Source organism: Lissotriton helveticus, chromosome 11 (genome assembly GCF_964261635.1).
Source record: "Lissotriton helveticus chromosome 11, aLisHel1.1, whole genome shotgun sequence".
Classification (NCBI taxonomy): Eukaryota; Metazoa; Chordata; class Amphibia; order Caudata; family Salamandridae; genus Lissotriton; species Lissotriton helveticus.
The window spans coordinates 840,234,457-840,257,377 of record NC_136072.1 but is presented as its reverse complement, the minus strand read 5'-3'; the positions used below and the strand labels follow the sequence as shown (position 1 = coordinate 840,257,377).

The following is a 22,921-nucleotide window of genomic DNA, read 5'->3' as shown; positions in this document are numbered from 1 at the left end:
CTCAGGACCAGGGCTGCTTTTCTGCCTAAGGTGGTAACTCCTTTCCATCTGGGGCAGACCGTTACCCTCCCTACCTTTTATCCTCCCCCTTACCCTTCCAAGGAGGAGGAGAGACTACACCGCTTGGATCCTAAGAGGGCGGTGAGGTTTTACCTGGACAGGACACGAGAGTTCAGGTTGGATGACCAGCTGTTTGTTGGTTTTGCTGGCTGCAAGAAGGGGAAGGCGGTGCACAAGCGCACGCTCTCGAGGTGGATTATCCTCTTCATTAAGAACTGCTACGCCCTGGCGGGTAAGGACCCTCCAGAGGGTATAAGAGCTCGCTCTACTAGAGTAAAGTCATCAACATCTGCTTTGTCTAGGGGTGTTCCTGTTGAGGACATTTGTAGAGCGGCGACTTGGGCCTCCCTCCACACTTTCGCGAAGCATTACTGCTTGGATACCGAAGTGAGGAGGGAGGGCCACTTTGCGCGCGCTGTCCTCCAGGATTTTTTGGTATAGGAGAGTGGACGCCCTCCTCCGGGAGTGGGCACTGCTGTGGGACTCTATTCACAAGGTGAGGAATCCACTGGCAGATGTATCTACCAGAAGAACAAGTTACTTACCTTCGGTAACGCTTTTTCTGGTAGATACAATATCTGCCTGTGGATTCCTCACTGACCCACCCGCCTCCCTGTTGTCCACTCTTCTATACTTGAGTTGTTGTATTGTATGTATTTTTATTGTCAAAGGAAATGTTTATTATGTTTTAATTTCCTGCATTGGTTTCACACTGTGTGTGTTATCTTGACATTTGTGTACTGTGTACACTGTGTATATTTCTGCTGTCATTGGTCCGTCCGTGTGCCTCGAAGGCACGGAAAAAAGGGCGGAACTGATGTCATCAAGGGCGGACCTGATGTCATCACGCCGGCGTGGGCCTATTATGGTGTCTGTGACGTCAGCGGAGTCGCGCGTGATGCCGTGCCTCTGTGACGTCGTCCACGTCGGCGCAAAGCTACAAAAAGAATTTCCGAATGCTGCTGACGCAGGGGGATATTCACAAGGTGAGGAATCCACAGGCAGATATTGTATCTACCAGAAAAAGCATTACCGAAGGTAAGTAACTTTTTCTTTTGACTAGGTTAACCCCGTTTTTAGACCTGTGATCCCAGAATAGTGACCTGCCATCTACCTTTAAACTCGGATTGTACCATAAGGAGACCGAGTTGGACTTGTTAATCTTGATCTTGGCTTTGGTTATCCGTTCTAAACTCAGCAGGGCTCTCTTGGTATTGAGCACAATGTACTTGGAATGGGGAAAAGCAGAAACGTCGATAGTTAGAAGAGCGGTGAGAGGCATATTGTTAATGATCGCTCTTTCTATGTCTAACCAGACAGGGGTATAGTCTGATTGTGGGAGAAGCTAGTTAGCTCCCTGCTTACATAGGTATGCAGTTTGGTAATTTCTAAAGTTCTGAAGACCTATACCTTCTTTTTCCTTGGGTAGCTGAAGTTTACTTAAAGAGATTCTAGTTTTTTTCACCCTGCCAAAGAAATGTATTGAAAAGTTTATAAATCTTCTTCAAGAAGTCGTTCGATAGTAACATTGGCAGCATGCAAACAAGGTAATTAACCAGAGGTGTAATCATCATCTTCAAGGTTTCCGCTCTACCCCACCATGATAAGAATTTTGGGGACCATCCGCTCAACAGGGTGGATATTTTTTTGTGAAGGGAATATTCATTAGTTTTTAAGGTGCTGATTAGATCTTTGTCAAATTCCAATCCTAGATACTTGAAGCATTTAGGTTGCCAAAGCAAGCCTGAGTCACCCATAATGTCTTTGTCACCAATGTTGTTCAAGAGTTTCACTTCCGTTTTATTTTTGCTTAATTTGTAACCAGACACCATGGAGAAATCCGCTGGACATTAGAGCCGGTATAGCCTCCTCCGCGTTCTCAGATATCACCAGAACATCGTCGGCGTAGGCCGTAATTTTAACCGTGCAGTCACCAAAACATATCCCTTTAATCCTGTCATTATTCCTAACATGATAGAGGAAAGGTTCTATAGCGAATAGGAATAGAGAAGTGGAAAGGGGACAGCCTTGTCTTGTGCCTTGTGCCAAGTTGAATGAGGATGAGAGGCAGCCACCCGCTCTAACTTTGGCTGAGGGATTGGAGTAGAGTGCCATCACCATACGAGTGAAACTCTCCCCTAATTTGAATTTATCTAGCTCCGCTTTCAAGTAAGACCAGTCCACTTTATCAAAGGCCTTTTCGGCGTCTAGGGTGACTGCAACTGTCGGGGAGTCGGTAAATTTAGCTTTTTCTAATATATGGGCAAGGATGCGCATATTATCGCTAGAAAGTCTATTTTTTAAGAAGCCTACTTGTGATGGGTGGATGAGGTTGGGTAGGAATTTCTGGATACGTTTCGCGAGGATCATAGCATAGATTTTACAATCTAAGTTAATTAGCGATATTGGCCTATAATTTTTGGGAGATGACGGTCCTTCCCTTCCTTGGGAATCACTGCTATAATAGCTTCAGCTGGAGTACTGCTAACTTGGCCGGTAGTAGCGAATTCATGATATAAGTTGAGTAGGGGTTGAGTCAGTAATGGAGTGAAGCATTTGTAAAATTTCACATTGAACCTGTCTGTGCCGAGGGCTTTCCCAGATTTAAGTGTTTTTATTGCGCCTTCGATTTCCGGGGCAGTAATCGGGTTGTTAAGTTCTGTTTGATCTTGGGCCGATAGCGAGGGAAGCGGACAATTGTTTAGATAGTCCTCTGTTTTAGAGTTGTCAAGATCTTTGTTCTTACTATATAAAGTGTTGTAGAAATCCTTAAAAACATCTGCAATCTTAACAGGATCAGCATGAGACACTCCAGACTGATCTGTTAAACTCTTAATCGCTGATTGCTGTAGTTTAAATTTTAAATACGAGGCAAGGCTCTTGCCTGCTTTATTGGATTCACATAATCTGTTATTCTTTTGGGTTTTTAACCACACCCCCTCTCTTTCACTAACAATCTTATTGTATTCATACTTTTTATTCATTATATCATTCAGGACAAGGGGGTCTCTCATGAGAACATGCTTTTTTTCTAGTGTAACTATCTCTTGTTCCAAACTTGCAAGGTTACTGTTAGCATCACTGTTTATAGCCGCTCTTGTTTTTATGATCTCTCTTCTGATGGTGCTTTTAAGAGCTTCCCAACGTGTAAGATCAGAAGTTTCTGCTTTTTTATTGGACATGAGGTAAACCTTAATTGCCTTCTCTATGGTTTGCTTATGAATGTATTTTTCTAAAACTGCATTATTAATTCTCCAAAGATTCGTTTTCTTGACAATATTCTTGACATTATTCAGTAGGGCTAGTGACAATGTGATACAAGAATGATCTGAGATCACTCTTGGTTCAATCGAGGTTTCCTCGATGATGCTGGAGGCGTTCCCAGACAAAAGTATGTAGTCTATACGTGAGTAGGTGTTGTGAGGTGCCGAGAAGAAAGTGTAATCTCTCTCTGTGGGGTTATGTAGTCTCCATGAATCTATCCAATTAAAACGAGAGCAAAGATTGAGGAGGGTTTTGTGAGAGGTGCTGGGACAGAAAGGGCAGCTTGAATCCCTATCTAGTGTCGGGTCCAAAGGTAAGTTAAAATCGCCGGCTATTATATGTATTGCACTATCTGGGATCGTACAGATATGTTCGCACAATTCCTTCCAGAAATCCAGGTCATCTTTATTAGGGGCATATAAGTTGCATACCTGCTGCTAGCGCCTAGTCCAAACTTTATCTCTTGAGGGCCACTACAGAATGAGACTGAACTATTTTTCCACCACCAAGATCTAAAACGTGCTTGTTCTTTATATATGAAAAACACGAATGTGCTCAGGCGTAAAGGTAAACCTATTATTACCACAAAGACCATTCAGATTTTTTTTCTTGGGGGTGGGGAGGGGGGGAATCTTTTAACACCACAATATTTTCTATTTTTATGATTTGGCATTCCTGACTTGCTCATACATTTTGCCACTGCATGCTTATCATGTTCAGAGAGGACTGGATTGCCCTTCAATTTTCATTAAGCCATTCCCCAGTCATTCCCAAGATTTACTTTTCAATTAGATCAGTTCCATGCAGATGCTTGTTGTCAAGTTATATTTAGTCCTGAAAAAGACCTGCGGCTTTCTGCTGTTGGGCAGATAAATGAACCGTCAAACCATTATTTGGTTTTGGGTCAGAAATACAACAGTATTATCGTCGGTGTATAAACCCCACCCCCTCAACACTTCTAAATATTTGTATCCAAGTGCATTTCACCTATTTATTTTGACATTACTGATATATTCTGTGTATGATCTGGTTTCATAATCCATTATGCAACAGCCTGATTTTTTCAGCTGGTATTTGTATGGAAATCAGTCTTGTTCACAGAGACCAAGGAATCAACAATGTATTGATCCAGATTGAATCACCTCATGAATCACCAAAAAAACACAAATAATGGTAGCAGGCAAGTGATTGCAGTCAGCAAGAATCCAAGAAGTGCAATGGCTGCCCAGTCTGAAAAGCATTATGGAACGTACAAACGGTAAAAACGTGCCATACAATAAATTTAACACGTTAAACATGGATGACGAATTAAGGACCTCTGCTAATCAAAGGGCATGCAATACTACACTACAGAAAGGGTTATTTTGGTGAGACACCCCCCAAAAAATTCCTATTTCTACTGCTAGCAGAAACAAAAGCATATTTGATTAACTGACATGGTCGTACTAGTTACGCACTTCTAAATGCTGTTTGTCTTTACACATCAGTAATATATATTGCTATTTTCTGTGTGTATCCATGATTTCAGACGTTCTCTGTTGGAATTTCTGAGAAGGGTGCAATCTCATTTCTGTGAAGGGTGCGATCAATAAATCAACAATGATGCCACCTGCAAATTATTGGGATGGAAATTAAAGGTTGCGTTGTTCCTCCACATCGATTTTTTTTTTTAATGGAAGAAGTTTTTTTTCTGTGTTCTGCTACCATTTACTGAAAACATGCTTAGATTTAGAAACAGATGCCGCTTTCAGTTCAGCACTTTCGGAGGCCACACACAGCCATCCACATGTGCGTTAACACAACGGGAGCCCCGCTGGGAAAGGCTCTTGTAAAATAATCGCCCAAAATAATCCAGACCGCAACAGACAGAGACAACATCACTGATAGCATAAAAGGCCACTTTAATAATAAGATCAGGCAATTTTTTCAAATATCCATAAATACTAAAACATGTTTATATATTTATATATTTTCTTCTAAACCATACAATTTAGAAACTTATACCAAAACCATATATTTTATTTCAAACTTATTTTGTTGTAACTGTATTGACCCAAAACCATCCATAAACTTCATTTCATGAATTCACCCCATCTTTAACATATTTCACTTTTCCTTCTTTTCCTTTCCTTTTCCCCATCTTGCTCCTCCTCCACCCTCTCTCATGAAGGACGATCAAGTCCGCTCTAGACATTGACCTCCCCCTATTCCGCCACTCAGGAAAAACCCCGGATTTTTCCTGACCCCACCGAAAAATTGTGTGCATGCCCTGTAACTTTGGAACAACAGCTTTTTTTTCTTTTCTTTTTTTATACATCTCCCACTCTCGAAGAGACCCACAAATCCACTTGCAACTCTTTGGACAACATGTCTCTTATCTCCAGAATATAATAAGCCATTCCCAATTGGGTTAGATGTACTCCGTCTTCTCTAAACAAATGGCCATCTCTGCCAGTGATGTTATCATGTGCTATGGTCTGAATTCCCAATCCCACACAAAAATTTTCATTGCTCTGTTCAGTTTCTTCCGTGCTTTCTCCATAGCACCGTAGTTCCGCGCATTCCTCCACTGTTTCCTGAAAACAAATTCCGTCCACACCAACCTGGTCCCTAGCCAGTTGTTAATGATCACAGCTAAGTCTAACTGCATTTTCTTAATCAAACTTAAACCTGAGAGTGAGCTACCAAATCATTTTCTCCTAAGTGTAGTATGAGCATATCGGGGCCCCCTCTGTCATACCTGATTTTTGCTAGCAATGGAAACAAGTTATCCCATCTCATCCCCCCTTTACCGCACCAATAATGTTCGTGTCCATCGCTGGGGATGCCCAGATTTTGTCCATATATCTGATGGTCGGCAAAAATCGCAGCTCACTTGACAAACGAATTCCCTATGATCCATATTTGCTTTTTGATAGGACGCAAACCCCGAATATCACCTAGATGAAAGAAAACATGGAATTAAAAACAGGAACAAGAACCATAAATCAGGTTTTTTTTGTTTTTTTTTATTTCTTGACATATCGCACACAGCAATCTGAACGCATCTACCTATTCTTTTGATCGCACCCCAACCCAGTCCCAAACGAGCTGCTTCTGACGCAGCCCCGATCCTAACAGAGTGTGTTGCAAATTCCGTTGGATCTTTCCCAATTAATAATAAAGTCCGTCTCAGAACCACCAACAGCTGGTGGCTCGACAGTTTCACACTTGACTAATGTACAAAAATTGGTCCCCCTAAAAAACCCTCAGCAGACGTAAAATTCGTCCACTCCCTTACAGGACAACAACCCTTTGTGTGACTGACATTCAGATGTATCCACACTCCCTGCCCCATCTGGTCAGTTTTGGATTTGCGTAACCAGATTTTTAAACTGTTGCCTTCTAAACATACATCCTTGCTAAGTAAACCCTGTTCAGACTTTAAACCTAATAGTTCAGAAACTCTAAATGCTCCAAAAAAGAGCCATATCATACATAACCGAAAAATCCTGACTTCATGAAAATTATAACAGGAATCTGGTAATTTCAATAACAATTGCTGCAATAACTCAAAAGTTATAGGGGCTCTCGTGTGGGGAATCTTGGAATTCTCTCTCTGCAATCCTTTCAACATTTTTTTAACTAGGACATTGTTAATTGGATCACATCCCCAATATAACTGCCTGTAAAAAGAAACCCCTGCTAATTTTCCTGCGATTGTGGTATGAGAAAGCCCTTTATTGATTAATGCTAAAACAAAATCTAAAATTAAAGGAATGCACATCTCATCGCTTCTCAAAGTGCCAAAAGTCTTGTCATAACTTATGAACTCCTGCCATGCCAGCATGTAACTCCGTTGAGTGGACAGCGCTATCGAATGCTCCACAAGCTGTACAATCCTCAGTTCCCTAGATCCCAGACGCTGTGAGGAACAGGTGTTTTCCTGACTGCCGCTCCCATGGCCAGCAACCGAAATCTTTCCCACTGGGAACGAGAAAGCGTATCAGCGATTGTGTTATTGACGCCCGGTATGTGCTTTGCCTTGAATACTATGTTCAATTTCAAACTCAACAACATAAAAGCTCTCAATAAACCCAGCACTCTCAGGTCTCTTGCTTTCTGCCCATTAAAAAGGTTGACCACTGCCATATTATCTACGTGGAAAAGGATCATTCTATTGCTAAGCTCGTGTCCCCATACCTTCAATGCTACCAATAGGGGAAAAAGCTCAAGGAACGCAATACTGCGACCTTGTGTCTTCCATAAATCCGGCCACACTTCCGCGCACCAATCGTCCGTCCCAAAAAATTCCAAATCGATTTGCTCCTGATGCGTCCAAATACAACTGTACCTGTTACTTCGTCCCTTCCTCATTGAAAAATAGGGAAACTCCATTAAAATCTTCAAGAAACAAAAGCCAAATTCTCAAATCTTCTTTCATGCTTCTGGTTAATCGAATTCTATGATGGGGCATCGTTGCACCTGACATGGCCATACCTAGTTGCCTGCAGAACGTCCTACCTGCCCTAACTACTCTGCACACAAAGTTTAGATAACCTAGTAACCTTTGCACCTGTCTCAGCTGTAACTTGTCAACCTGCAACGCCTCTTTGACACATGCTCTAATCTCCACCAACTTGTTCTGTGGAAGCCTAGCCATCATCACCACTGTATTAATTTCGATGCCCAAAAAAGTCATCTGTGTACCCGGTCCCTCTGTTTTGTCTGGAGCCAAAGGCACCCCAAATTCTTTGGTCATGTTCTGAAAAGTTTGCAATGCCAGCTCACAATGCTTAGACTGTGCCTTCCCCATCAATAAAAAATCATCCAAGTAATGACAAACTTGGCCTGTACTACATAACTGTTGAAAAACCCACTGTAAAAAGGAGCTAAATAATTCAAAAAGGGCACATGAAACTGCACATCCCATTGGCAACACTTTGTCAAAATAAAAATAGCCATCAAATTGCATTCCCATTAGCTCAAAGTCTACTGGATGTATCGGAATCAATCGGAACGCAGACTGAATGTCGCATTTTGCTAGCTCTGCCTTCTCTCCCAAACCTCTGACCCTCCTCAAAGCCTCATCTACTGTGGTATAAGAAACTGAAGTATCTTCCTCTGCAATGAAATCATTTATGGACATGCCCTCAGGCCATGAGAGGTGCTGAATCATGCGGTACTCCCCTGGTGTTTTCTTAGGAATTACCCCTAACGGGGAAACGATCAAATTAGGAAACGGTATGTCATGAAAAGGGCCTGCTACCCTGCCAAAACCCACCTCTTCTTCCAATTTTGCTCGCACTACTTCTGGAAATTCTTTGGCAGATCGTAGATTGTCTGCCCAACGTTTGAGTCTAGGGCCTTGGTAGCTAATTCGGAAACCTTCTTTAAACCCCCAATATAACTTGGCAGCCGCCGGCCTGTCTGGGTAATCATCCAACCAAGGGATAAACAACTCCCATTTAATTGGGGTAAAAGCCTTTTGGTAAAGGAGGGAGTGAAGCCCCTCTCCCCTTGCTGCTTGCCCTTGCTCCTGAAACTTGTGTCCCAATGTACCTGGCGCTGCTGTAAGGCATTGAAAGAGCATGTGTCGGCCCCCACACTGTGAACATTCATGTTTAAATCGGCAGTATGGTCTATTGCAATATCCCCTGTTGTAATTCCAACATGATCCTGTTCCACTTGATTGCCCTCGAGCCAACGGTCCCGCCCCTCCCTGGGCAGCGCGCCCTTGAAAGGGCCGGTACGTCACTGGCAACCCGCTCCCTGTGTGTGTGGTTGCCGGAGGGTGAGAGGAAGACATCCACTGAAGCCAGAGTTCAGCGTCTATGTCCCCCCATGGTCTGTCCCCAGCAATACTCATCCTTGCCCGGAACTCTTCGTCGTAATTCAACCACGAAAAGCCTCCGAAATGCATGTGTGCTTTCCTCACCACATCCATATATTTAAAGATGGAAACTGCCCTCTCTGGGTATTTCTCACAGTAAATACTAGCAAAGAATAAAAAGGCTGATGTCCAATTATCTATACTACGGGACACTCTAGGGCGCCTTGCCAACTCCATTTCTTCCTCCTTTGAACCTTCTTTTGCTTGCACATCACGATGCAACAAGCAAAAAACATCAACATATTCGTGTTGCCATATCTTTTGTTTAGTTTTCAGTGACAAATGGGAGCCTAGCGGCATTGACATACCCATATACGGTAATCTTTTTGGAACAGTCGCCCTTTCTTCAGTACCCTCTTGCATTTGCCTTGAATCACCACCCCCAACCTTCTCACCTGTCGGTTGACAAGGCACCAGCGTCAGCACCAATCCATCCTGTACATAGTCCCCTTTGTCATTACCCCTTGGAACAACATCCCAGGCCCCCCACAAACGCGGCTTACCCTTTGGAAGCTGCTCCTCTCTCCTCCGCAACTCCGATTGAGATATCCGCTCGAGATTCTCCTGTTGTGTCACGGGTGATGCGTCTTCCCGGTGAACCTGAAATGAGTTAACAGATTTTGTTGTCCCCGACCCCCTCCCCTTGTCCTTCGTCTTATTTGTGCCAACTTCTTTAGTTCCCCGAACAATCTCTCCACCTCTTGCTTCCAAATCCACCTCAAATTCCACATCCCTTGCCCCCATACTCTGGGTATAAGCAACTTTTTGGCTTCCACCTGGAAGTTCTCCATCCCCCACTCCCCCATCATATGTTGCCCAATTAAAAGCAGGCCCTCGTTCTAAAAGCCTGCCCGCCTGATGTGAATCCGCCGAAAATTCAACATTGAAACCACTGTGCTCAGTGGCCGCCCTAGCTCGATCAGCCGCTCCGCCAGCTGCTCCAACCATGCCAGTCTTCTTCTTGCCGCTAATTTGCTCCACTATCGGGAACAGCGAACCCTCCTCCTGACTCCCCACTAAAAACACCCTGCTACCTTTGGCCACAAAACTCCCTTTGCTTCGCTGAATATCCTCCGCTGTAGAATGTTCTACCCACACCCACTGACTATCTAAATCTTGTCCAAAGTAATCATCCTCTGGACCAAAACCCTCAGGCGCCTGGCGCGCAATTGGAAAAATGTATTCCTTATTAAACCTGGCATTCTCTAAACCATAGCCATACATATAATCCATAAATTCATCTTGACAATGTCCTTGCTGAAAACCATCCCTGACCTGTTCACCCTGTCCAATGTCCTGTACATCCAACCAATTTTGATCATATTCTCGCCTGTCTATAGTAGCTTCTGCACTGTTCCTAACAATGCTAAAAGTACCCACTCCTTCCATGCCACCCTTGTCTTTTGGATCCCTGGCAAAAAACATTGCTGGCACCGTTTTCCTTTGCCTCCTGACGCTCTCATCCTGTGTAAGTGGCATAGAAACCTCTTCCTCGCTGCCACTAGAATAATCAACAAGTGCCCGGAACTGCAGCTTGTTAGCTCCTGAAACTAACATAGCAAGCTCTTGCACATCATCCACCTGCAAATTCGTGCTTCCAGCACTCTGAGGCCCACTGAACCCTGGAAGTGGTCTGGGACGCTGCAGCCTGACAGGGACTGCTCCTGTTCGCCGACCCCTCCCACCTCCAAAAGCACTCAGTTCCCTGCTAGGCACGCCCCCCGCAAGGACCGCCCTCGCTCTTGTGGGCGTGTTTGACTCACCCAGCAGCCTTGAATTGCAGTCTGCCCCTTTAAGTAAAGTCGGGGAAAGCGAGCGTGACTTCTGGCCTCGCAACATCAAAGGTTGCCCGCCCCTCGCTGACGCCGACCTGTAGCCTCTTGCCGAGCGCGCTCTCCGCAGGCTTATCCCATGCCCCGACAGCGGCCAGCAAGCTTCCACTGCCCTCCGTACACCTTTTGCCGCCTGCCTCTTCGGGGGCCTAGCCAGGGGGAGCCATAGCGCCGTCGCCACCCTCGCACAGCAAGTCGTTTCTGCCGGCTGCAGCAATGACGCGGAGCGCCTCCTGCAACTCCGCCTGCGATACCATCTCCGAAGTAATTATAAACCTTCCGTATATATTATTGTAAAGCAAAAAACTTTTCCCTCACACGCTGTCCTCGCCTAACAAACCCTACCTCCTCACACTAGTACCTAAAATGGCGTTGCCGCCTGACTAAAACCTGCGTACCTACCTGTCTCGAGCTAACTTCTACCCTCCAGTCAATCACAGCCCGTGGTCTGACCCATTCGGGCGAAAATCCACGGGGGGAGACTGCTTAGCGCTCTGCTCCCCCTGAGGATCCCATCGCGCCTAGGGAGAGCAGGTGCTCTCGTACAAAAGCCCATTTGCAGCGAGAGCCCCCGATTAACGCTGCAACCAGTGGCGTAACGAAACTTGAGGGGGCCCCCCCCTGAAAAGCACATGTAGCCCCCCAGCACGGGGGTCCCCGTCCGACCCGTCCCACCCCCTACCACTTTGCCATACCACCCAGAAATCTGGTATATTCTGATTTAAGAGTAACACTCATTGTGACGTGGCCAATGGGGAGAGTGACGAGGCAAACGCCATGTAGGCCACATCATGCCTATCTGCGCTCACCAGCAGCAAACAGGGGAATGTGGAGGGTCAGCCACCGTGTCTAGGCATGCGGGTCAACACTGATACCACAAGGTCAAAGGGCGTCTGATGTCACTTTCACTACCCCTGGCATTTTTGGGCATTCCACTTTAAAACATGAACAGCCTCACACAGCTTTCCTCTGATGACGCAGTTTCACCGATTTCAAGTGTGGGGCCTTCCTGCCCTACAGTTGCATTTCTGCCCTTGCCCTTAGGAGGGGGAATGCTTGGACGTTCCGGCCTTGCCCAAACCGTTTCAAGTGTGGTCTTCCTCTTCCACCTCACCTACGCCTCTTGTGCTAAGAAATTTCCAGCCAGTACCAGGTTTCAGCTCCCGGTGCCACCCAGGTGCGTTCCTCCGAGTCCCGTGCCTGACAGGCTCACGCGCTCGGTCCTTTATCTCAAGTTCTTCTTTAGTGAATCTAATGAAGCCCTTAAGCAGGAGGGAAAGACTGCCCTGGCAGGATAAGTGCTCCTGTTTCAGATTGGTTCAGCACATTTTTTGTGGCTCTGTGCTCGCTTGGTAACTAAAGCAAAATAAAACTTTCAATGAAAACTAAAACTGTCTCGAGACCCGGTCGGGGCCCGCCGCCCGCGCACCATTTAATTAATGAAGAGGCTCAGAGGCCCGGCCAGGCCCCACTACTTTGCGCACCTTTTAAATTCGGAGTTGGGACATTTAGTATGTCACATCAACACCTAAGTTCACCTCTGGCATGTGCTGGGCTCACGGGGGGAGGGGAGAGCCACTCAAGCAGAGGGTGCAGCAGGTGAAGTAGACAGAGTTGCTGCTGGTTGTCTGCTTGGTTTGCCAGATTATCTGGTGCAAGGCAAAAGGAAGTCAAACCCCATGTCAGATAAATAGTATCAATCTAAATAATAATATGGAAAGTGAAAGTGCTGGGCCTCGGAGCTGGGCGGGAGAGCGCTCCTGCTTGTGAGGATCTGAGAAGGTCTGTGGGGAGGGAAAGGTAAGAGGCATCGGGTGCTCCTCTGCTGTTCTCATAATTGCAAATTGGAAGGTGTCTCAATAAAGGGGGGCGGGGTCGGTGCAATCCTATTCATGTTCATCTTGGATCGGAGTAAATCATCCTGTGTCGTGTGGTTAGGTTTGCCGTAATTTCTAGCTGACAAAATAGCAAATACAAGTTCAAAACACTTAAAGTATTTTAAAGTTGTGTAAACTAATTACATAATAATAAAAAGATTCAAAGAAAGATTTGCCATGTCAAAAAACAATGGTGTGAATTTTACAGGCATTCTTATCCAAGCATCAATTTATGTCCTAGTTATAAACTCAAAACATGAACAAATAGCCAGTATTTTTGCTGTGCTAACAGAAGAGAGAAGGGAGCCGGAAGGAAAAAGGTGAAGCAATGGCTGTTGTAACATGTTCGGCAAACAAATTACCAACTAAAATATTAACAGGGCCTACTTGGCCTCTCATCTTTCAGGGATCAAAACACTGTGACTTATAGTAACTTTCAGTTAGTGTGTAATCAGAGGATGATCGTGGAGGTTTCCACTCATTTAACAAACAGAGGGGCATATTATCAAGGGCCATTTCGCCGCTTTTTTGGCTTTAAAAACCCAAAAAAGCGGCGAAAATGACATCGCCCTATCTACAAGGGGATGCTAACATGCATTAGCGCATGTTAGCACACGTTTACCCGATGCCTCCCTTTGCATCTCTAATGAGATGCAAAGTGGGAGTCACTGGGCAGTACTCCTTGTAAATTATCGCTGATGTGCACATCGCGATATTTACAAGGAGGCCCACACATTTTTGCAGACGTTAGTTTTTGGCGAAAACCTAACGTCTGCAAAAATACTAACTTAAGTATACTTACCATTGGGGGTGGATTATGCTGATACGACCACAGGGTCATATCAGCAAGGTTATCGCCGTTTTCCATGGAACATCACTGCAAAACCAGCATTGTTCCATGGAAAACGGCGATATCCCCGCTATCGCTGGAATTTTTATCGCCTCAGTGATAAGCGTTGTTAATAACGCGGTAACTGGGTGATAAATTCCAGCGATAGACGGCGATAAATAAAAAATCGCTAAGTGCGATTTGCGATATTTATCACAGTCTATTGCTAATATGCCCCATTATTTCCTCAAATACAAAACAAAAATATTTGTGGGCTTTAAATCAGCCAAGTGGCTGAATGAAATCCCGAAAGGCAACAGTGACACTAATTGGCTTGGCTCATGGATTTTCTGTGGCACGCTACAAGAAACATTTTTTAAGCTAATGATTATAAATTGAAATAACGAAAGGGGAGCTTGGAGAGGGTGGTGTGTTTAACCCGGAACATGTTAACTCCTCTATTCATGAGTGGAATGGAGAGACTGCAGTTTGCTGAGGGTCCCAGCCCCCCTCCCCTGACACAGACAGGCTGGTGCCACAGTTGTCAGATGTTTTACTCATTGGTATTGTGTTGTACTACTGACAAACAGGTGCATTGCTTGCACATTGTGTTGCGTACAAGATATGTTGTCGTATCACAGGTTCACAACACAAATTTTAATTGATTTGTATTTCATTATAACACTACAAATTGGGATTAGAATGCAAATATTTTTTTTTTCATGTTGTGGATTGTGTTCACTGTATTAGAGGAAGGTAAATTGAATCAAATAGTACTAGCAAAACGTGTTGTTGACAGCTCCTTAAGTGCAGTATGAAGCGCTACATAAAAATACATTAGCATTGCTTTATCGTTGAGACACTTCTGTTCAGCTGATGGGCACCACCGATAAATGCACAGTCTGTGTAAAAATGGTGACACTTTCCCACAATAAGTGTATAAAATAAAAGCGGGCTTAGGCGAAGCCAGTAGTGGTGGAGTCATTAAATGAACAGCCTGCGCGCGCTAAGATTATCTAAAAATCCATGCGTGCCCTTGAACTACTGGTAGTCGCCGCAGAAATGGAAGGTACTGGATTGGGACGGGGTCTGAGACTTCTCCTCCCGCCCCCACTACTTGCTCGGTAGGAAGTGAACGGAGCCGCCGTGGTTGTTAACAAAACTGCCATACCTAGCACTTCCATTGGCAGGTACTGTGAGGAGAGTGCGCTATTAATCGGATAGTACCAGAACCGCTCAGCAGCACTGCCATATTTAATTGGAGACATAGGCAGCAGTTTATAGCAAGCCTGCTGTTTTTTAAATGGTCCAATAACTTTGTATATAACAGTGGCTTTACCTTCAGCAGTGCAGTGCTGACACTTGTTGGAATGGGCATGGAAACTACAACCGCCTCAAATATTTGAGCAGGTGAAGTACTGACCTGAGGGCTGGGCCTTGCCTGCAGCTTCAGAGGTAGGACATAGGTGCCAGAGGGCCGGGCAGGCAGGCAGCAGAAGGCAGGGCAAGGCTAGCCAAGCAGAGGCTAGTAATAATTTAAAATATGGCCTGCGGTGACGGATGTCGGACGGTCCTTCTCTCTGGCGTAGGAGCGTAGAAGCGTGGCTGGGTCTTGGGATGCCAAACCTCACGTCTCACGCGCACTTTAAATTGCGCGCGCTGAATGCGCATGACAAATGAGGCGCACAATTTTATTAATGAAGAGGCGACTCAGAGGCCCGGATGGGGCCCGCGCATGCGCAGCAGTTGCGCACCATTTAATTAATGAGGAGCGAGCCTCTGAGGCCCGCCCTGCCCACACCTAATTAATGATGAGCCTCTGATGCCCGGCGGGGCCCAGGCGTGTATGCTGTGCGCACTGCGCACCATTTAATTCACAACAGGACTGATTCATGATGACGGGAGACCCTGGAGCGCAGCGCCCCCGGAGCGCTGGCCCCCCCCCCCGCAACGTGGGGGCTGCGGGGGCCTGTGTTACGCCCCTGGCTACAACAATGGAGGAAGATAATTTTAAGTGTCTCTCGCTTAAGCCCAGCTAGAAAATCAAGTCAATGTGCCATGTAAGCAACAATGCTTGATCAAGCAGCATGTTGTGACAAAAATAATTACAGTAATGCCGTCTGTGAGCGCAGAGGCCGCTGGTGGAGTAAACTCCTTGCAGAACTGCGACAAAAGCCCCGTCTACAACGGGCATAACAAATGCCGACGATAGTAGCGTATGTAGTGCAGTACATACAAACAGTTGCTGAGCAGCGCGTTTCGCCCGTTTCCCAGTTATAGGGATAATAAAAACACTTCAATACAATGAAAGAATAAAGGATGTAAGGTCAGAAGTCTCTGCTGCGAGGACCATAGGAGCAGTCTTCCTAAGAGCTGAGGCGGACTTAATTTTTTAATTAATACAAAGATCATCATGGTTGCTCGATTGGCACCTTATTTCTACGTAAGCTAATAACACAGGTGAGTAAGAGCGAACCATTGCTCTTTCAGAGATTGAACGGGATTGTGTTCTCAGTAAGAAAACCTTTTCATCTCTCCCAGTCATCACTTCTCAAGCGACCAAAGTCTTGTTTGTTGATAACGCCCTCAACCAGTGCAAACGGTAGGAAAACTCTCTTGGGTGAAATGCTCGTCTTTGTTGTCATTTTATTGCCCTAACGAAGAAAGATAAGTGGCGGCAAAAGTTAAAGCGTTTCCCTTGCAGGAGCGAGCAGCGCTAGGAGCGATAATTGCTAACACATGGCGCCAAAGCTCGCTCCCGCAAGGGAATTGCCAAACATGCATGCGTTGCCATTGCAAGCAATGGAATGCGTGCACGTTTTTGCCTGCTAAGCGCTGCGTAGGCGAGACCTAAAAAGCCAAGAGACTACTTTATGGAATTCTCTGATAGGAAAAAGAAATTTCAAAGCCTAAGAAAGAATACACTTCCTAAGTTAACAACTCACATCTTGAAACCATTCCTACCGCCCAAGAACCCAAGACATCTTCTAGAGTTTTAATGTATGCTGCCACTAGATGTGTTGGGTGATCTTTGTCTTACACTCCTAACATTGGAGACTCCTTTTTAGGTCTCGCCTAGGAAGTGCTCGCACTGTCTCTTCTTGACATGCTGTATCTAGGATATGGGCTTGAAAAAAACACCTATCTTTTTCTTTGGTTCCTGTTGTTGGTCTTTAGAAAAGCTGGCTTCTCATTGGTCAATACACTTAGTAGTCCCTCCTTTTGCAATTTTGTATCCTCCCATGAGCACTGCCCTTTTGACATGTGTTCTTACTGTTCAGGTTATTTATACTTAGAGACAACTCTAGTTGGCCTGCCACTCTGCTCGTTAACTGTTCTGTTAACTTGTGCAGTATAACTTCTGTGGCGTCATTTTCTTGCCATCGCTTTATCTCCCGTGCCTCCAACAACACTGCCTCAGTTACTTCTTACCCCTTAATCTCCCTGTGCCTCCCTCTCACCCCTCCCACAAGACTGCTCACAGGCCCCCACCACTCCTCCAAGGCCATTGTTGTTTTGCTTGTTTTTTGTTATTTTACAAAACTTTTATTTATATAGCGCACCTAACCATGGGCTCAGGGTAATTAAAAAAACAGCCCATTATAACAGGATGTTGAAACTGACAGCAGACTCTAACCGGGATCCTAAGCTCACCATTCGGCAGATCTCACAGCTGCACCATATCCTTTTCCTAGCCATGTTGCAGGGTGCAGTACCATATGTGGCCAAAAGAGGTCCCAAGGGACTGCACCCTCACAACACTGCTCGTTTTAACTTGGAGTCATAACTGCCATTTTCACTGACAGCGCTAAGGCACCATTGCAGGTTTACTACTTAAAACAACACAACAGAGCTCTTTATTTTATTAAGGTGGGAAGGGCATATCTACTGCATAGGTAAAACAACATTGGTGTTTATAATGCCAATCGCGCCATTTCCAACAAATGTGAGACCTCTTGCATTTCCAATGCTTGTTTAATGATGTTAAACTATATGTTTCTGTCAGTTATTCAGATATCTCCCATGACAGCATAAAGAATTTTCTATCTGATGCTTAAATCTTTGGGATCAGACTCCATGTTATGAGAACCAATTCAGGTTAGGCATCCTAAGTAATGTCTCCAACCTCAACTTCTAAAGCCTCTACTTTGAAGTCTAAAAACCTTCTGTCATTGTCTTCAACATTAAAAATGTCAGCATCCAAGACAGTGGCTTCATCGCAGACACCTGTGTTGTGGCTTTGTAGGGGAAGTAAAAATATATATACACAAGGAAAGAGAGGCAGATGGGAAATTAAAGCATAGAGGGCTATGAGAGAAAGTAAAGAAGAGGCACAGAGAATAGGATTTCAATGTAAACACCTTTTTCATTGTTATTATTGTCTATGTTACCCTAACATCCTGAACTCTCAGATGAGTTAATCAGTTTCATCAGGGTGATGCTCTTTGTAGGAAAGTGCTCCTTTTTGACATGGTCTCCCCCACTTTTTGCCTGTTATCTAATGCAATTTTTACAGAAGTTCTATGCGTTTCTGCTTTTTAGGTCCCCAGTGCCAGATCTCTTTCCCTAAAACTGTACAATTGTTCCCCCAATTGGAAATACCTTTAGAACCCCATGTAAGTCCCTAGTAAATGGTACCCCTAGTACCTAGTGCATGGAGGCTAAAGGGGGTCTCTAATGGCTGCAACACATATTGTGCCACCCTAAGGGACCCTTCAGCACCAACATACAGACTGCCATTGCAGGATGTGTGCCATGGTGCAGAGAAAAGTGAACACACAACTTGGCACACCGTCTGTGTGCTCTGCCTGCAAACACGGCATGCAGTATGGGAAAGTCACCCCTAAGGCAGGCCTTACAGTCCTAAGACAGGGTGTACATTACTTCATGTGTGGACATATCTGCATGAGGAGATATGCCCCTGTGATGTCTAAGTCGATTCTTAGATATTTCAAGTGAACAGGAAAGCCATTTTGAGTACATGTGCTGGACACTGGTGTTTGAGTTCACCAGCTATATGATGGATTCACTGAAACTAGAGATGTTTAGTATCAAACATCTCATATTAATAAGCCCACACTGATTTCATTGATGAATTTATTAATACATTCACCCAGAGGGCACCTTAGAGTTGCCCCCTGAAAATCTACTGACTACATGTGTACTGGCTGACTGTTGGAGACCAGCCTTTCACCAAAGACACGTTTCTGACCCCCTGCAGGTGAGAGCCTGACCTCTTTGGGGCAGAAACAAGGCCTGCTCCAGCCAGAGGTGTTGTCACCTCCTCCAAGCAGGATGGCTAAGTAATCAGTGTAGCAAGGCAGGAGACTTCAAAGGCTTCTGCTGCTTTTGATATGTGACCCAATGCTTCCCCAGACACAGGAAAAACCACCCCCTGAACGGGACAATTTACAACCAGGACAGGTGGGAAAATTTGGTATTCAGGATGTGTGTACCCCTCTCAGACTAGTACCCCCTAAGGTGGACTACCTGAAGTAAACACAACTTTTAGAATAGGCTCTCTGGGTCAGGGTTTTGCCCACTTCCCAAAGGAAGTCTTCATATAGAGGGTTTAGATACCCTAAAGATAGGTAGCCCATTGGTAACTACCTGTCACTCCCTGTAATTCCCGTAAATTAAGTATTTAGTTGGCACCCCTGACACCAGGAACTTAGATTTGATGGATCAATAAGAGAGGACAAAGAAGGGCCGCAAGAAAAGCAAGAAATGAAGACTGCTGTGGCCTGCGAAAAACCCTACAATCCTGCACCAAGTCTAGACAATCGACAGACCAGCTTCCAAGAACCCCGGAAGGCTGCTACCCAGAAGACTGCCAGCCTTCACAAATTGTCAAGTAATGTCCCTTGAAATAGAGCAGCTACTACCCTGCAATGCGCAAACACCGAAACGCAAAGTGCGATTAACCGAGCCACTGCTCCCCGGCCAGCCCTATGCAGCAGCCCCCCAGGAAGAGGACCCTATGCTCCTGATGGTCAGAACTGTCCCCCCACCACACCAATTGAGAGGATGCCAGGACCAACCGGAGCAGCACAGGGCCAAGACCCTGGGTACCGGACAACTTGCAACAAACAAAGACTGTTAAGGTGCAATCTGGACTCCAACAACACTGTGACTGAGCATCCGTCAAGGAACGGCAGCATCACAGAGACCTATCGCCTGAGTGGCCCAGCTTTCCTGATTTTGCACCCTCAACTGGTGAGACTGACAGCTGCAAGGCTAGGATGCACAGAACCCAGCCAATCTTTTCACTCTGCACTCAAGTGCCCCAACCCAAGTACCTACAAATCAGCTGTGCCTCGTTGTCCCCAGGACCCTTATGAACCCAGTCCTCTGTTGGTAGCTCCCCGACTTGTCCCTAAGTCCCCCTCTTCAGACTGTTTCTAAGTGGCCCCCAGTCTTTCCACCCGTGTAGCGCGCACAGCTACCAACCCGCCCAGTATCTCTGCACCCAGACGCCCCAGGACAGGTCACAAGTAACTGCTGGTGGTACTTTGGGCCTTGGCTCTTACGACCCTAAGTCCTAATGGAGACCCCCCCCCCAAAAACCGATTGCAAATAACTGTATGCCCCATATGCCTTTTCTCCCATAGGGACACATTGCTGCCTAAAAATGCATGATATTGAACTCTTTTACTTACCTGTAAAAATTCACAACTACAAAATTACTTACTTGATAACAAAGTTCTTGGTATCAAAATCTATATAAAAATGTGACTATTTTAAAATTGGTCTTGGATTTATTCTTGAGTATGTATCTCAGTTCAGTTCAGTTCATACGTCTTTATTTCGATTAATACATCATAAAAGACAATTTACAGGCAAGATTAAAAAAGACCAGATAATATGTACAAAATAGTGTTTAGGACGATACAATTCATCTCATCTCGAGTTCATTAGATTCATTAAAACAAGCATTAAACAACAATTTTTAAAGACTCAGTATGAATGAATAAAAAGACCATGTATAAATGTTAAAATCACTGTACAAGATGGTGTCTAGCTCTAGTGATCCAAGCCCACCCTAAAAACTTAGCTACTCCAATAACCACGATCTCTGAGGTGTTTGTTGTTAAAGCCAAAAGTGCCTCATTACACCCTCCAACATTTAGCTTTCGACATATGGGCCCAATCCAGTTTTTCCTTGCTGCGGAGTAAGCCGGACAGGCAAAGAAGAGATGTCCCACACTCTCCTTTTGGTCAATACACCAAAAACAGAACTCAGTTGTGTGACCAACCCATTTCTTGGTAAAAGACCTCACAGGTAGAGACCCTACTCTAAACTGGTGATATCATTTTTTGTCCAAACTCTTGGTAATAACATCCCAGTAGGTCTCAAATACCGGATCCAGTTTTTGGGCCAAGAAACAACCTGTTAGGGTGGGTGTATCTGACAATACAACAGAGCGGGATCTAACAGAAGCCCAAAAAAGCAGTTTATATTCTTTTTTGGAGGGAAATATGTTAGACCCTGGGTTGGCCCACAATTGGCTGAGTCCCATGCTTTCTAGGATTGTTTTCACTTCCCGAAACCATGGGATATTACCTGAGCCCCTAATCGATCTCACTTCTGCTAATTCATTAGCAAAGAGGCTCAGGTCTGGAGACGTCCAGATCCGTCTCCATAGAGCTACAAGCCGATATTGTGCCATTTCTTTTATCGGCTTACAACCCATGTCTATCAAGAGTAGTTTAATTGGAGAAGATGGTAGTAGGCCTGCCAGTTTACGCAAAAAAAATGTGGGACCTTAGCTAAGGGTGTGAGGTCCGTATGGCCCCATAAATCGGCCCCATACAAAATTGCAGAGTTAATCTTCGCTTCATAGATTTTTAATACAGGGGAAACCCTTTTAGTCAGGGACAATCTATGTTCCTGGATCAAGCAACCCATTAGGCGGGCGGATCGTAAATGGAGTGCCTCCAACTGTGGCTTCCAACATAGGCGATAATCCAGGGTCACTCCGAGATATGTCATTACATTCACTTGTTCTAGTGCCACACCATTCATGTTCACATGACTTTTAACCTGACGATTCTCAGTAAAAACCATAAATTTGGTTTTGCTCAAATTGATTAGCAGTTCATTTGTTTTACAGAAATCCTCAAATCTATTGATCGCCTTTTGAAGACCACTACGGGTCTTAGAGAGAATTAATGTATCATCTGCAAAGATGAGCAACGGGAACTTAGTCCCACCCAGGATTGGAGCATCAGATGGGGTATTTTCAAAATAGAGTATGTATCTCATTTATTGCCTCTGTGAGTACAACAAATGCTTAGCACTACCCTCTGATATGCCTATTTGCTCACCCACACTACCACAAAAGAGAGCATTTGGGATATTATTTGTGCCTCTGTAAACCAATTAGGGTTTGCCTGGATTCTTTACACAATGTACCTCGTTTTGGTCCACTATATAAAGAGCCAGCTTCCTAGATTCTTCTAAAATTATAGTAAGTAGCCCATGATCATCCAACATCTCAAATGTAATAACATATTTCAAGATCAGGTTGAACAAAGTGTTTTTCTTTTTGGAAAGACCCTTCCATTGAGAATAAATACTATGTAGAGAAGAGATTTTCCCTTCTGTATCTATAGGTATGTCTAAATAGGATTATTTGGTTGCTTCATCTGTTCGACATAATTTTGTGAATCAATGACTGTAGCTGCAGTACCGCCAGACTAACGAATGAAGGCACAGGGAGAAACATTACCATTGCTTCTTACCGTACAATTAAAGGAGTCAGAGCTGCAGTTTTGAAATATGTTTTGAAAGAGGGTTGCTGAATCAGGATTGTCAGCCATGATTAACGACTAGATAATGCACAAACAAGCTTTTCTGAAGTGTTAAGATTCCATAGTGGATATGCAAGCAAAGTTCATTTCTCAAAGAAAACCTTTGAATTCTCTTCATCCCTTAAGCTATTCTTCAAACACATCCAACTAACATCTACGTGCAACCTTAAAGCTTGACTTGCAATCTGTTCTTCCATTAACTCCTTTTCGACCCACCTTCGGCTGAGTCAGGAAGAGATTTGCCTATTATGTGCCAAAATGGTCAACAGTCAAATTAGATCACAATGTTCTAGGGCTGCTAAAATCATATTACACTTCAAGACTTGTTTCCAAATCTTTTCAACTCGGACCATGAATCAAATATCTGCCACTT

The 22,921-nt window shown here is 44.7% G+C and overlaps 1 protein-coding gene across 1 annotated transcript in view; it reads left to right on the top strand.

Annotated features, from left to right (window-relative positions):
• Positions 1 to 22,921, top strand: part of LOC144792163 (uncharacterized) — a 581,805-nt gene that overhangs the window by 295,942 nt on the left and 262,942 nt on the right. The window lies entirely within an intron of this gene.